Source organism: Malania oleifera, chromosome 9 (assembly GCF_029873635.1).
Source record: "Malania oleifera isolate guangnan ecotype guangnan chromosome 9, ASM2987363v1, whole genome shotgun sequence".
In the NCBI taxonomy this organism is placed as follows: Eukaryota; Viridiplantae; Streptophyta; class Magnoliopsida; order Santalales; family Ximeniaceae; genus Malania; species Malania oleifera.
Genome location: NC_080425.1, coordinates 9,672,659 through 9,686,581, shown reverse-complemented (window position 1 = coordinate 9,686,581; position 13,923 = coordinate 9,672,659). Strand labels below are relative to the sequence as shown.

At 37.3% G+C, this 13,923-nt stretch overlaps 1 protein-coding gene across 1 annotated transcript in view; it reads right to left on the bottom strand.

Annotated features, from left to right (window-relative positions):
* LOC131163690 (mitochondrial carnitine/acylcarnitine carrier-like protein) overlaps positions 1-13,923 on the bottom strand; it is a 33,291-nt gene that overhangs the window by 12,163 nt on the left and 7,205 nt on the right. The window lies entirely within an intron of this gene.

Here is a 13,923-nt window from a genome sequence, read left to right as displayed (position 1 = left end):
CTATGGATGGTGATCCAGCATTCGATCATGATGGATCTGGAGAGACTCGACATTGAATTGATAAAAAATCTTTCAATACCTATCACCAGCCTAGTGGTACAACCTACTCTGCAAGAAAGAATTAAAGCCGCTCAGGATGAATATCCAGAATTAGTAGAAGTGATAGATAGAGTGCATATTGGTTAGGGTGAGGAATTCTGCATTTAAGACGACGAAACTTTACGGTTCCGTTCCAAACTGTGTGTTCCTGCTGATGCTGGGATCAGGAAGACTATTTTGGAGGAGACTCACAGATCCTTGTATACAGTTCATCCTGGAAGTACAAAAATGTGCATGGATTTGCGAGAGTTCTATTGGTGGAGTGGTATGAAAAAGGAAATTACCGAGTATGTAGCGCAGTGTATGACGTGTCAGCAGGTAAAAGCTAAGCACCAGAGGCCAACGAGTTAGCTGCAGTCGTTATTTATCCCAGAGTGGAAGTGGGATCATATATTTATGGACTTTGTTTCAGGGCCGCCGTCGACATCGCATGGCCAGAATGCGATTTGGGTGATAGTAGATCGATTGACTAAGACCACCCATTTCCTCCCTATCAAGATCAGCTATTTGCTTAGTCATTTAGCAGAGATTTATGTTCATGAGATAGTTCGTTCTCATGGAGTGCCTGTATCTATTGTGTCAGATCGAGACCCGCGTTTTACGTCACGTTTCTAGAGAATTTTGCAGGAAGCTCTAGGGTCTCAACTATCGTTTAGCATGACATTCCATCCTTAGTCAGATAGGCAGACTGAGAGGACGATACAGATATTGGAAGATATGCTCCGAGCGTGCGTATTAGATTTTGGGAGTAGCTGGACTCAGTTCACGCCGTTGGTAGAGTTCGCGTATAATAACAGTTACCAGTCTAGTATTGGCATGACACTGTTTGAGGCTTTATATGATATAAAATTCCATTCTTCATTATATTGGGACGAGATGGGTGGGCGGCGAGTTGTGGGACCAGAGCTTGTACAGCAGGCGTATGATAAGGTTCGACTCATCAGGGATAGAATCAGTGCAGCTCAGAGTCAACAGAAGAGTTATGTCGATAATCGCCATAGGAATTTGGAGTTCGATGTGGGTGATCATGTATTTTTGAAGATAGCTTCGTTGAAATGGGTTATGAGGTTTGGTAGGAAGGATAAACTTAGCCCTAGGTTTATTGATCCGTTTGATATTTTAAAGAAAGTGGGGCCGGTGGCCTATAGGCTAGCTTTGCCACTTACACTATCCAGGATGCACGACGTATTCCACGCATTTATGTTGAGGAAATACGTCCCAGATCCTTCTCATATTATCAGCTATGGTGAGTTAGAGTTCAGTGATTCACTAGTTTATAAGGAGGTACCCGTACAGATTCTGGATAGAAGATAACAGGAACTACTTAATAAGAAGATTCCTCTGGTAAAGGTTCTATAGAGGAATCATGCAGTAGAAGAGGATTCTTGGGAGCTCGAGGAACAAATCAGACAAAAGCACCCGCAATTTGTTTCAAGAAGTTCAGATGTAATTAGAAAATGTAAGTAAATATATAGTATTTCTTTTGCAGGTACATGTAATACTTTAGTTAGTAAGTGGTATTTTAGTTTTGGGGGAAATTTTCTTTTGATTTATGTAATCTCCTAGGACTTGGTATGTAACCACGATATTCCTCCGTCATAAGTGAGGGTACGTAATAAAATAAGTAGACCGTTTTGCCTTAAGGGATGATGAATTATATGAATAGTAAATTTCAAGGACGAAATTTTGTAAGGAGGGGAGAATGTAATAACCCAAAGAATAATGGTATTTAAATAAAAGTTAAGAGAGTGGAAAATGGAAACAGAAAAGAAAAAGGGGGCACTACAGGCTTCGTCGATGACGTTGCATACTGGACTCGTCGACGAAGGTGTGTTTCGTCGATGAGAAGATACTGAGAGAATTTTTGGGCCTCTGAATTTCATCGACGAAGGGGAGAGCTCGTCGACAAAGTTCCTCTCAACCTCGTCGATGAAGTGACGTGGCTCGTCGACGAAGCCCATGGTATAAATTGCCCAAACTTCATTTTTAGACTGAAATTTGACGCACAGACTTCTTCCTCTCTCTCCTATACGTCCCTTCTACATTCTTTTTACAATCTCGGTCAGAATTTACGTCAGTTTGACGATCTGAAGCCACCACGATGCTCCTAGAGAAGTTCTATGCATATCTATCAGAGCGGGTCGTTGGTGGGTTTGAGTTGAAGTTCATCCCTCGGTTAAGCTAAGGCATTTTATTCAGAATTTGGTCTTACTGTAGTCATAGGAAATGATATTCACGTAAAAACATTGAAGTTTAGTTCTGAGAGTTTTCGTTTTCAGGGCATTGAATGGGGAACCCTGCGGGTGTAGGACGAGCGTTTTAGGGGGTTTTCTTCAGTACTAGGTAAGAGAATAAACTAAAATAGTCATTTTTCTATACAAATTAGTATTATTTATCAGCAAATTAATTTTTTAGGAAAGCATATGTTATATTTGAATATTATTGAGAAAATGCATATTTGGGAAAATACTGCTATTATACAGGAAATGTAATTTTAGAATGAAATATATGATTTTACTCAGCATTGTGTGGCATGAATATTATTTTACGTGATAAATATTATGTTATGACAAATTTTACGAGCAAAACATGTTTTCAAGAATTATGAAATAATAGAGTACATTATGATTTTGAAAATACATGATAAATAACTTATTTACTCAGAATGATATGTATGAGATTTTCAGCGTAAGGTCGTGATTGATAGCCGGCGCAAAGCCGTGTTTTACGTGTGATTTCGAAGCGAGGTCGTATTTATGAAATGTTCGGCGCGAGGTCGTATTTATGAAATGTTTGGCGCGATGCAGTATTTAAGAAATATTCGGCGCAAGGCCGTATTTATGAAATTATAGAAAATGCTATCAATCCATTTATGTTAAACGTTATATTATCATGTATTATATGTTATCAGAACCCGGATGTTAGTTTAGTTTAGTTTCAGGAGCACGGTACTGTAGCTATATAGATCAGATATCTATGTTCAAATTGGTGCTAACCACCCCACGAGGGGGTGGGACATAGTCCATGTGGCTTTTAGTGTAAAGTTGTAGACGTCCACCTAACAGTTCGGACCAGGGTGTGGCGGGCCCATCGTACTTACATACATTTTTGACTCGGCAGTGGTCGACCAGCCATTGTCGGCTCTCGCCTTTGGGCTGCACAACCCGTCATGGGAGGTAATACATGACATCAGCTAGCTATTCATCCTGGGTATGTTTTCAGTATTATTGGCTATACTAGACAGTTATGATTAGTATGATTTATTAAAAATGTGAAGGTATACGTTTATGCAGTTATTAAATGATTAATGTTTTCTGGTATGAAAAATGTACTGTATATCTATATTATCATTAAATATTCATGTTGCCACACAGTTGTATTCAGTTTATTTTCCCTTACTAAGAAGTGTCTCACCCCCGAACATTAAATGGTTTTCAGGAAACCCAAAAAGATTGGCGGAGTGTGACCGCCATTGAGTCGATTGTACTACCCTGCTAGGAGGGTAAGTTTGGACTAGGATCAGGGGATTTTGATGTGAGATCCTAGGGGTGTTTTGTATTTTTGGGAGATTGTATAGGAACACGATATTTGAGGTATGCTTGACTCTGGTATTATGTATTTGGTGGTTATGAGTTTGCGATTTACATTTACTGCTGCCTAGGTTCCGTTGTGTTTGACAGGTGTCCCCGCTACCCACAGGGTCGATTGACTATTTTATTTATTTTGTATTATTATATGATAAATTAATTTGGTTGTTATAGCAGGTGGTGGAGTGGCTTGGGTGCTGCTGTGTTGTAGCCGTGGAGAGCTTGAATTGGCTGAGAGTTGCAGTGGAGGCTTTATGGAGGAATAGCTGCAGTGGGAGTGCTCAGGTGGAGCAAATAAGTTTAGGGAGAAACAAAGAGAGGGGAAGAGAACAGGGACAGAAGAGAGGGATACCGAGAGAGTAGAGGGAATGAAAGAGGAAGCTGAAAATAGAGAGGGAGACCAAGGAAGGGAAGAAGAAAGGGGAAGAGGGAGAGTTTGAGGGAGAGAGGGGGTGCGGGGGCACCACCCAGGAAAAGAGAGAGAAGGGAAGATTTAAATAGAAAAGGGAAGGGGAGCCCGAGCAAGACTCAGCTGGAGGACCCAACCCAGTGTACATGACTGGGTCACATCAACTTATTTTTATATTTTTTTTCTTTTTTCTTTTTCATTTTTTCTCACTGTGACCATAGTCAATTTTGACCTTCATAGAGCCCGTTTATCTCAAAACTCAAAACACAAAAAGTTGTAGATAATCCTTTCGTATTTCTCTAGAAATTCGAATCCTCTCGATTAGAGTTCAGAAGAGAAAGTTATGCACAAATTATGAACTAATGCCGGTTTTGGCTCCCGGGAATTTTCCTGCGATAGAAAAAATGCCAAAAATTCATAAATCGTTCGATAAAACTCATAAATTATATATAAGGCACTTTGTTAAAATATTGAGAGTAATTAGACATTTAATTTAAAATAGAAGCTCTAATGCCTCGATTAAGATGTCTAATTACGCAGTTTTAGCGCGTAATCACACTCCCCAACTAACGTTTTGCTAGTCTCTAGAAAATAACGTAAATGAATTTCAGGGTGGTACCCATAACTACAAATTCCAATGAACATGAAATTAATGCACATGTAACTCAACCATACCGTTCACATATAAAAATATAACTTAATTTCACACTAGCTCGTTCATATTTAATGCACACAACTCCAAAGCACATCATTCATGCAAGTTTCATTGTTTATATGTCATTTAAGAATAGGATACTCACATGAAGTTAATCAGTGGCACAATTTAGAGTTAATGTAGTTATATAAGTTAGAGTATAAACTGGTAAACTCACAAGGTGTGTGTGATGTGTGTGACTCGGTACACCTAGGATATCAATGGACACCTACAGAACGGTCGCTTTGACTCGGCCTAACCGATATACTCTCAAGAACACTCAAAATGAATGGGTTCACTTGTCATATGTGAGGAGGAGTGTCGTGATCAAACATCCCACATATTAAAAGGAACAAACACTAAGTATATGGAGTGGACTAGTCTGAGAAGAGTTTAGCCTATCTATGAGGTGTCGGGTCCTTCACCCTAGCATCTTCTCACCTACTCGCCATATCCAACTGAAACCACCCTAAATCAACTTATTCACAAACTTGTCATGAATACATTTGAGATATTAAACGGTTGAGGAATCTTCATATGTGGAGAACATGTGTCGTGTCCTTGACTTTTTGTGGTATTTCTGTGGAGCAGGCATTAGCATTTCATTTCATGCGCATTTCTATTTCTTATTCTTTCTTCTACTCATTCTTCATTTTCTGTCTTTTCTTGATTAATTAGGACAAGCATTACACTTCTTTTTTTATCTTTATACCATCAATGGGAATTGAGCTCGAATAGTGGCCTATGAACTAAGTCTATCTCTAGGGTTGGCTCAGCTTTCACATCTTGAGTAGGCTGCAAGACCTAGATTTCTATTTCCCCACTAGATGTCACCTCTAGGCTAGCAAATCAAAAACAGAGACTAGTGTACAAGGAATCGTCCAAAAGAAAAGAGAACTAAGTTCCATGAACTCTAATTGGATGTTAGCACTCAAAAGGATAATAATTAGCTCAAGGATATCTCACAAAGTGTCATAGTCGCCATGGGTGTTCTCTTAGTGCTCACAGGAAACCCTAAGTGCAATGAATCACGTGAATGTGTTCATTCATCCTCGTGAGATACCATGTAAATACAAGAAATTATATAGCTAGATTAACACAAGTGTACTACCAATCAATTCTTCATGGATTTACGAAGTCATATAAAGAGAAACTATGCATAAATGACCCAAGTGTGTAATTCTTAGGTAATATGCAGGTATGTGAAGGGTATGAGTCAGTGTTAAGTAAGACATAATGCAGTATAATTCTTCACTACTTTTCCTTTCTTTCCCTCTTTTTGAATTTTTTTATAATATAAAACCGAGTAGGTATACGTGCACAGTGTCACATGCAAATGCTCACCCCCCCCTCCAACTAAAGTAGAGCATTGTCCTCAATGTGAAAGCATAGGGGAAATAGAAAAACTGTGCATGGGAGCAATAGGGCGTACCTGGGTGATGAAGTAATGGAAAATGAAAATTGAAACTAAAGAAAAATGTACCTATCAATAAACTAAAAATAAGATGGAATGAAACAAAATGAAAGCAAAGGAAAGAAAAACATCACAGTGTGTCTGGAGGATGCTCGGGAGGAATTTCTTCTGGTGGGTGCAGATTTATAAATTGAACTGGCGAGTTTCAAAATTTGAGTCGCCACAATGAGTCAGTTTTGTTATCTGCACAGAAGTGATCTCTGAATAAATCAATGCTCTCCACAATATCAGACAACACATTTTCAAATTGTCTTTCTTATTTTAACAAGAAAGGATCCTTATCTAGTATAGTTTTCAGGAAATATACTTATTTAAGAACCGGTCTTTGAGGAAAAGTTTGCGGAACAGTTACCTTTGGTTCTTCAAAAGCATTAAACTCTCACCATTCTACTCAACTTCTTCATCTGGTGCACCAGTCACCGTACCACTACTGAGATTTTCTTCATCATTACAATCATTGACATTTGCTTCAATAGAGGATGAAAGTTCCATGATTGCAATTTGCACTTGAATATCTGGTTGGGCTTGAAATTGGGATTCATCTATCTCCAAAGCATTCAATAATGTGTTCAGCCTAGTCAAATCGATGCCTATCTCGTTGATGGCTTGAGAAGTTTAAGAGTTTATCACATTTTGGCTTGCCATGAACTGTTGCAAGCTAACAGTTAGCTGCTGTATAGGATCTTCCATTTCCTTTTTTAACATTAGAGGAGGCTGATTTGCAAAGTGAGAGGGTCCTGAGCCTTGGCCAGCTACTGCATAAAGAATGTATTGATTTTGTCCCTGCAGAGATGGCCCCACTTGGTCATTTTTCCAACTGAAATTTGGATGACTTCTCCAACCTGCATTGTAAGTATCAGAATAAGGTTCATAAGAAATCTCAGAAACCATATTGACTAGGTTAGATTGATCAAGCAAAACTTCCTTAAAAGTAGGAATAGTTGGACATGCATTAGTTACATGCCTTGGATCCTTACATATGCTGCATTTTTCAGAAGATGATGGTAAAACATGCATTTCATATACCTTAAACTAAATGGAATCTAACCTTTTGGACATCAATGCAAACCTAGCATTCAAATCATTGATTTCTTTCAATTGATACTTACCACCTCCACTAATACATTTTTTCTTTTCAAATCTATCATACACATCAGAGACATCCCAAGATTAGGCATTTTCAGCCAAATAATCAAAATAGTCAAAAGCTTCTTCGGGCCCTTTGTCGAAAAACTCACCATTGCACATGGTTTCTACAAATTGCCTAATTTTTTGTTGTAACCCCTCATTAAAAAAATAGATGACCCTCCAATTCTCATACCCATGGTGAGGATATGCATTTAAGAGGTCTTTGAAACGTTCCCAACACTGATAAAATGTTTCCACATCCTTTTGGTAAAAATTCATGATTTGTCTTTTCAAAGCATTAGTTCTTTGCATGAGAAAAAATTTCTTTAAAAACTCAGTTTACATTTCTTGCCAAGTCCTAATGGATCTTGGTCTTAAGGAATTCAACCAGGTTTTTGCCTTGTCTTTTAAAGAAAATGGAAACAATTTCAGTCTTATTACCTCCTCAGTGTATGTTCTGTACATGAATGTGGAGCACACTTTTTCAAACTCTTTAATATGCAAATATGAGTTTTTAGATTCAATGCCATGAAAATGAGGTAACAATGGAATCATCTCAGGTTTAAATTAAAAGCATTTGCATTCAAAGGTAGAATAATGCAGGATGGGGTGCTGGTCCTAATAGGTTGCAAATATTCTCTGAGTGTCCTATTAGGGTTCTCCATATCATGAGGTTCATTCTCAGCCATGATGCTATGCGTGTTAGATGGTGATTCAAGTGAAACAGGTTCACTCGATGATGAGATGGATGAGTTTGTCCTGACTAGTCTAAATGTGTTATCTCTGGCCCAACCAGTCATACAAACTCAGTATAAACGCAATAAAAGCAAACAGGTCAAAGGAGAGGAAGTAGATATCACCCAGGCTGTGAAGACATTCACAACTCTATAAACACCCTCTCTAAAATCTGAGAAACACTTCGATGACACCAATTGATCTCCGGCAACGGTGCCAAAAACTTGACTCATTCTGAGTTGTGCTTCCAAGTGCAAAAGTGTCAAATTGTATCAAGGATGAGTTTAGGATCGTATTCTATAGGGACCACTGAGTATCAAAGTATTTATGAAAGTTTAGTGAAATCCTGTTGTTATAAAAAGTGGTTTGAAAATCTTTTTGGTCTTTTATGATTTTGAAAATAGTAAACAAAATGGGAGGTATTTAAGAAAAATGCTAATATGTGATTGAATTTTTATCGAATTTCTAAAAATATAAACATACTATTGCAACCAAACTAAACAGATTAACTAAAACAATTTACCAAACACTTGGGTTACGGGTTCAACGTCTGTTTGCTTCCACCGTTTACTAATTTCCTAGGCCTTACCCCTCTTCTTGTTAATCCAATCAAAACATTAATAAGATGAACTTTTAATACTGCTCGAGTAAATTTTCTACATCCGAACGGAAGAAAATAAATCTCTCATTAAGCGTCCACCGAATTTCATGTAAAAATTAATTGATGAAAATCCCAACTTAAATCAAGGTTTTGATATGCTTAACGTCAACAACAAAATAAGAAATAAGAACCAGTGATTTATCAACGATGCCTTCAATTTTCGGTTTCAACCAAATAAAAGTTTACCAATAATATCATAGGAGAATTACCAACTCATGGAAAACAAATGACATTGATCCACAACCCGAGTTACCGAACTTAGCCCCTTATACTTGTGATCCCAAATTTTCGGGTCAAATTAATTCCACAATAAACTATTGCAATAATAAAATAAAAAAAATAAATTAAAAGAACAATATTTTAGATGTATACTAAAACTAAAAAACTAATTAATCTACCCTAAAATCGTTCCAAACATTAGGCTAAATGCATACTAAATAACAAATTAATTCAACCATGAAAACATTCAAAATAACAAAATAAAATAACAAGAATCTAATTAAACCATAGACTACTCAAATAATAAAGTGAAGAAAAGTACTCAACCCAAAACTAGTCAAATAATGTATTAAAATAAAAATAATAATAAAGCTCTTCCCACAATCTATTAAAATAACATTTAAAATAACTAAAGAAGGAGAGAGAGAGAGAGAGAGAGAAGAGGCCGTGAGCCCGGGTCTGTTGGTTTGGCTGGGCTGCCGTGGAGTGGTGGCTGGTCTGTGGTTGGAGCAGCTCCCGGCTGGCAGCAGGTTATGGAGGCTTCGGGTGCTGGGCTATGCAGCAGAGGGAGTCCAAGGCTTGCTGCTGTTTTCTGCTGGTGGCTGCTCGAGTGGTTGGAGGTCTTCGGCTCGTGGCTGGACTGTGTGGCCGGAGCTGGTGGAAGGTCTCCTTGGGTGTTGCTGGTGTTGGGGCTCTCGGCTATGGTGGCTGCAGGTGGTAGAGTGGCTCAGGTGCTGCTGTGCTGTAGCCGTGGAGAGCCAGAACTGGCCGAGAGTTGCAGTGGAGGGTGTGTGGAGGAATGGCTGCGGTGGGAGTGCTCAGGTGGAGCAGAGAAGTTTAGGGAGAAACAGAGAGAGGGGAAGAGAACAGGGACAGAAGAGAGGGAGACCGAGAGAACAGAGGGAATAAAAGAGGAAGCTGAAAACAGAGAGGGAGACCAGGGAAGGGGTGAAGAAAGGGGAAGAGGGAGAGGTTGGGTGCGGGGGCACCACCTAAGAAAAGAGAGAGGAGGGAAGATTTAAACAGAAAAGGGAAGACCAGCCGGAGGACCCAACTGCTGGACCCGACCCGGCCTGCATGGCCGGGCCACATCAACTTGTTTATATATATATATTTTTTCATTTTTTCTCTCCGTGATTAAGCCAATTTTGACCATCTTGGAGCCCGTTTCTCTCAAAACTCAAAACACAAAAGTTGTAGATAATCCTCTCTTCTTTCTCTAGAAATATGAATTGTATCGATCGGAGTTTGAACGGGAAAGTTATGCACAAATTACGAACTAGTACCGGTTTTGGCTCTCAAGAATTTTCCTGTGATAAAAAAATGTCAAAAATTCATAAGTTGTTCAATAAGACTCATAAATTATAAATAAGATACTTTCTTAAAATATTGAGAGTAATTAGACATTTAATTAAAAATAAAAGCTCTAATGCTCGGATTAAGATGCCTAATTTAGCGGTTTGAGCGCATAATCAGTTAGCTATCATACTCCAAAGAGTATTCATATCTATCTCATCCTTTATAATCCAATCACCATTTTGATCATTTTATCTTTAAATTTTACATATTTTCTTCCTCTAGGTTCCCCCAGTTCTCTTACATTGATATATTTGACTTTTATTTTATCTACTTTTAAAAGTTATTAAGTGTTCTTCACTTTTCTTAGAACAAGTATTCATTGTAATAAAATCATATAACATAGCAAAGTCTAAGATTATATCCCCAAGCTAATTTTTGTCTCCATATTCATATCCCCCACGCATGCTCTCATAACCTTTACTATCCCTTACAATGTGTTTATTTAGATCTGCTCCTATGAATATTTTCTCAGTCCCTTATATGCCTTTAGTAATACTATCCAAATCTTCCTAAAATTGTCTCTTAAAAAATAACGTTGTAAATTTAAATAAAGTAGGGGATAAAATTATAAAAATCTAGATGGTCTAATTAGGCCAAAAAGTAATAAATGTCATTAGTGCTTATGCTCCTTAAATTGGCTTAGTAGAAAATCTTAAGAGACAATTTTGAAAATGTGAATGTGTTTGTCCAAAAAATAAGTCCCAAGAGAACTGATCAATGAATCAAACTTTATGTGTAACATGGAACTCTCACATATTTGATATCGTACCCAGACGCCAACATGGAGTGACACTTTGGGGTGGCGACCTACCCCACCCTTACCCACTTTTTGCTATACTTGAGTGGTACAAATGCAACACGTTACTCGTAGGAGACACTCCAACAAATATTCGGTAAGGATTCATGTCATAGTGATTTGATAAATTTTAATCTAGCTATCATCCACCTAACGCGATCCTCCTCCTTTACTCGAGCTTGGGATCGACTCTGTGTGAAAAAAATTTGGATATTAAGTAATCACAAGAAGAGTTTTCTTGTTGAATATAAGATGACATTTAATTTCTTATTTGAAAAATAAAATCTATATTGTAGAGACCTGGTGAATTATATTAATTCAATAATAGGAGGAGGAAGAAAAGGAAATTGTAATTGGAATTCAATCGCTGCGTTTGTTGACGAACATGTTTGATGGGATCATCAATGTGGACATGCGTCTCGTCGATAAGAAGTTATCGAGGGGCTATTTTTAGCTCTGATTTTCGTCGACCAGAAATAAGCGTTCGTCGACAAACTCCCTTCATGTACTCTTCGACAAAGTGACGTGTCTCGTCGACGAGGGTAGGTGTATAAATAACTCTAAACTCGGATTTTAGCGCAAATTTTTCAAGAAAATCAGATTTCCACTCTCATGTTCGTCCCCTCTGCTTTCTCTCTAAGATTTTGGGTCCGTTCTTTGCCGGATCAACAATCTAAAGCCACCGCGCTACTCCTGGGGAAGTTCTCTTCAAGTCTACTAGAATGGATCGTTGGTGGGGCTAACTTGGACTTCATACTAAGTTCAGGGTAAGATTTTTTATTGAGTATTTGACATTCCTACAATTGTAGAAAATGTAGCACTCGAAGAAATACTGAAATTTTGTTCGGGAAATGTTATTTTCAGGGTGTTGAACGGAGAACCCTGCGGGTGCAGGATTAGTCATTTTAAGGGCTTTTCAGTAGTCAGGTAAGGGAGTAAACTAAAGTAGTAAATTTTCCATGAAAATTATTATTATTTAATAGAAGAATAATTTTCAAAAAGCATGTATTATGTATGAGTATACTTGGGAAAATATATTTGAGAAAATACTACTATTACACAAAAATATATGTTTTTAGTATAAAATGTCAGAAAATGTAATTTCAGAACAAAATTCATGATTTTATTCAGGTTGTGTGGCATGAATATTATTTCACGTATATGGTATTATGTTAAGTTAGATTTATAGAAAAAAACATGTTTACAATTATTTTCAGGAATAACATGATAATACAGGAAATTATGATTTCAGAATATATGATAAACAATACATATGCTCAGTTCAGTATTTATGATATGTTCAGCGCAAGGCCGTGATTGATAGCTGGCGCAAGGCCGTACTTATGTATGTTATCCGGCGCAAGGTCGCAGTTATGTATGTAATCGGCGCAAGACCTTAATTATTTATGTTATGACAGAATTCTAGAATATGCTATCAATCTATTTATATTAAAACATTATATGATTAAGTACTATATGTTATCAGAACCTGAATGATAGTTCAGATTGGTTTTCAGGAGCACGGTACCGTAACTATACAGTTCAGTTCAGTTTAGACTTGTGCTAACTACCCCTGCTAGTAGAGGGAGTGTGAGATGGATAGTCGATGTGGCTTTCAATATAGAGTTATAGACATTCACCTGGCAGTTCGGACCAGGGTGTGGTAGGCCCATCGTACTTACAGACATTTTTGACTCCGTAATGGTAGGCCAATCATTGTCGGGTCTTGCCTTCGGGCTGCACAACCCATTATGGGGGTAATATATGACATCAACTAGCTATTCATCCTGAGTAAATTTCATTACTACTATTTATAGCAAATGATTTTATGAGCACTGAGATACAGTATGATTTAGTATAACTATGAAATTGTATGTTTATTCAATTACGATATTATCAGTTTTTCAAGCATGTAATATGTACTGTATATTTATTATAGCACACAAATATTCATGTTTCCACACAGTTGTATTTAGTTTATTTCCCTTACTGAGAGATATCTCACCCCAACTTAAACCATTTCAGGGAACCCAAAAAGACAGGCAGATCGAGCTCCATGCCGTTGAGGCAGTTGTTCTACCCTATTAGAGGGGTGAGTTTTGAAATAGGGTTAGTAGGTTTTTGATGTAAGATTCTAGTTTTACCTTTTGGTGTTTTTGGAAAATATGGTGGAACGTAAGTAACTCTGGTATTGTATTCTATGGTTGGGTGAATGAAATTTAGATTAACTGCTGCTTAGGTGTCCGCTGCGTACGATAGGTGTGTCCCCATTACCCACGGGTTCGAGTTGCCTTTGTTATGTTATAAGTTAATGATATTAGAGTATTTAATGTGGTTGATTATGTAGTAAATTAAATAGGTCGTTACATATATGATCTAAATATTAGGTTGGCCCGTGATAGTAGTATTTATTAAATGCATGTCAAGACTATAATGGTCATCTTCTTAAAATAATTATAAAGATTAACCAAACATTGAAATGATAGTAAGTGAACCAAACAAAAATATTTGTATGGGATAGATATTCTATTCTTAAAAATGAGAATTTCGAAAATGTCATTTTATGAGAATATTTTTAATATTGTAAGCCAAAGGCCCCATAACTTCATGTTGAAGGTATAATAAGGAAACAAGTTAAAAAGAAAAGAATAAAAATGAAAAATGAAAAATGAAATAGTCCCCTTATATTGTGTAATATATTCCTTTTTGTTTGTTTTATGGTGTGGAAAATAGTTTACCTCTCATTTTATTTTTTTCTTACC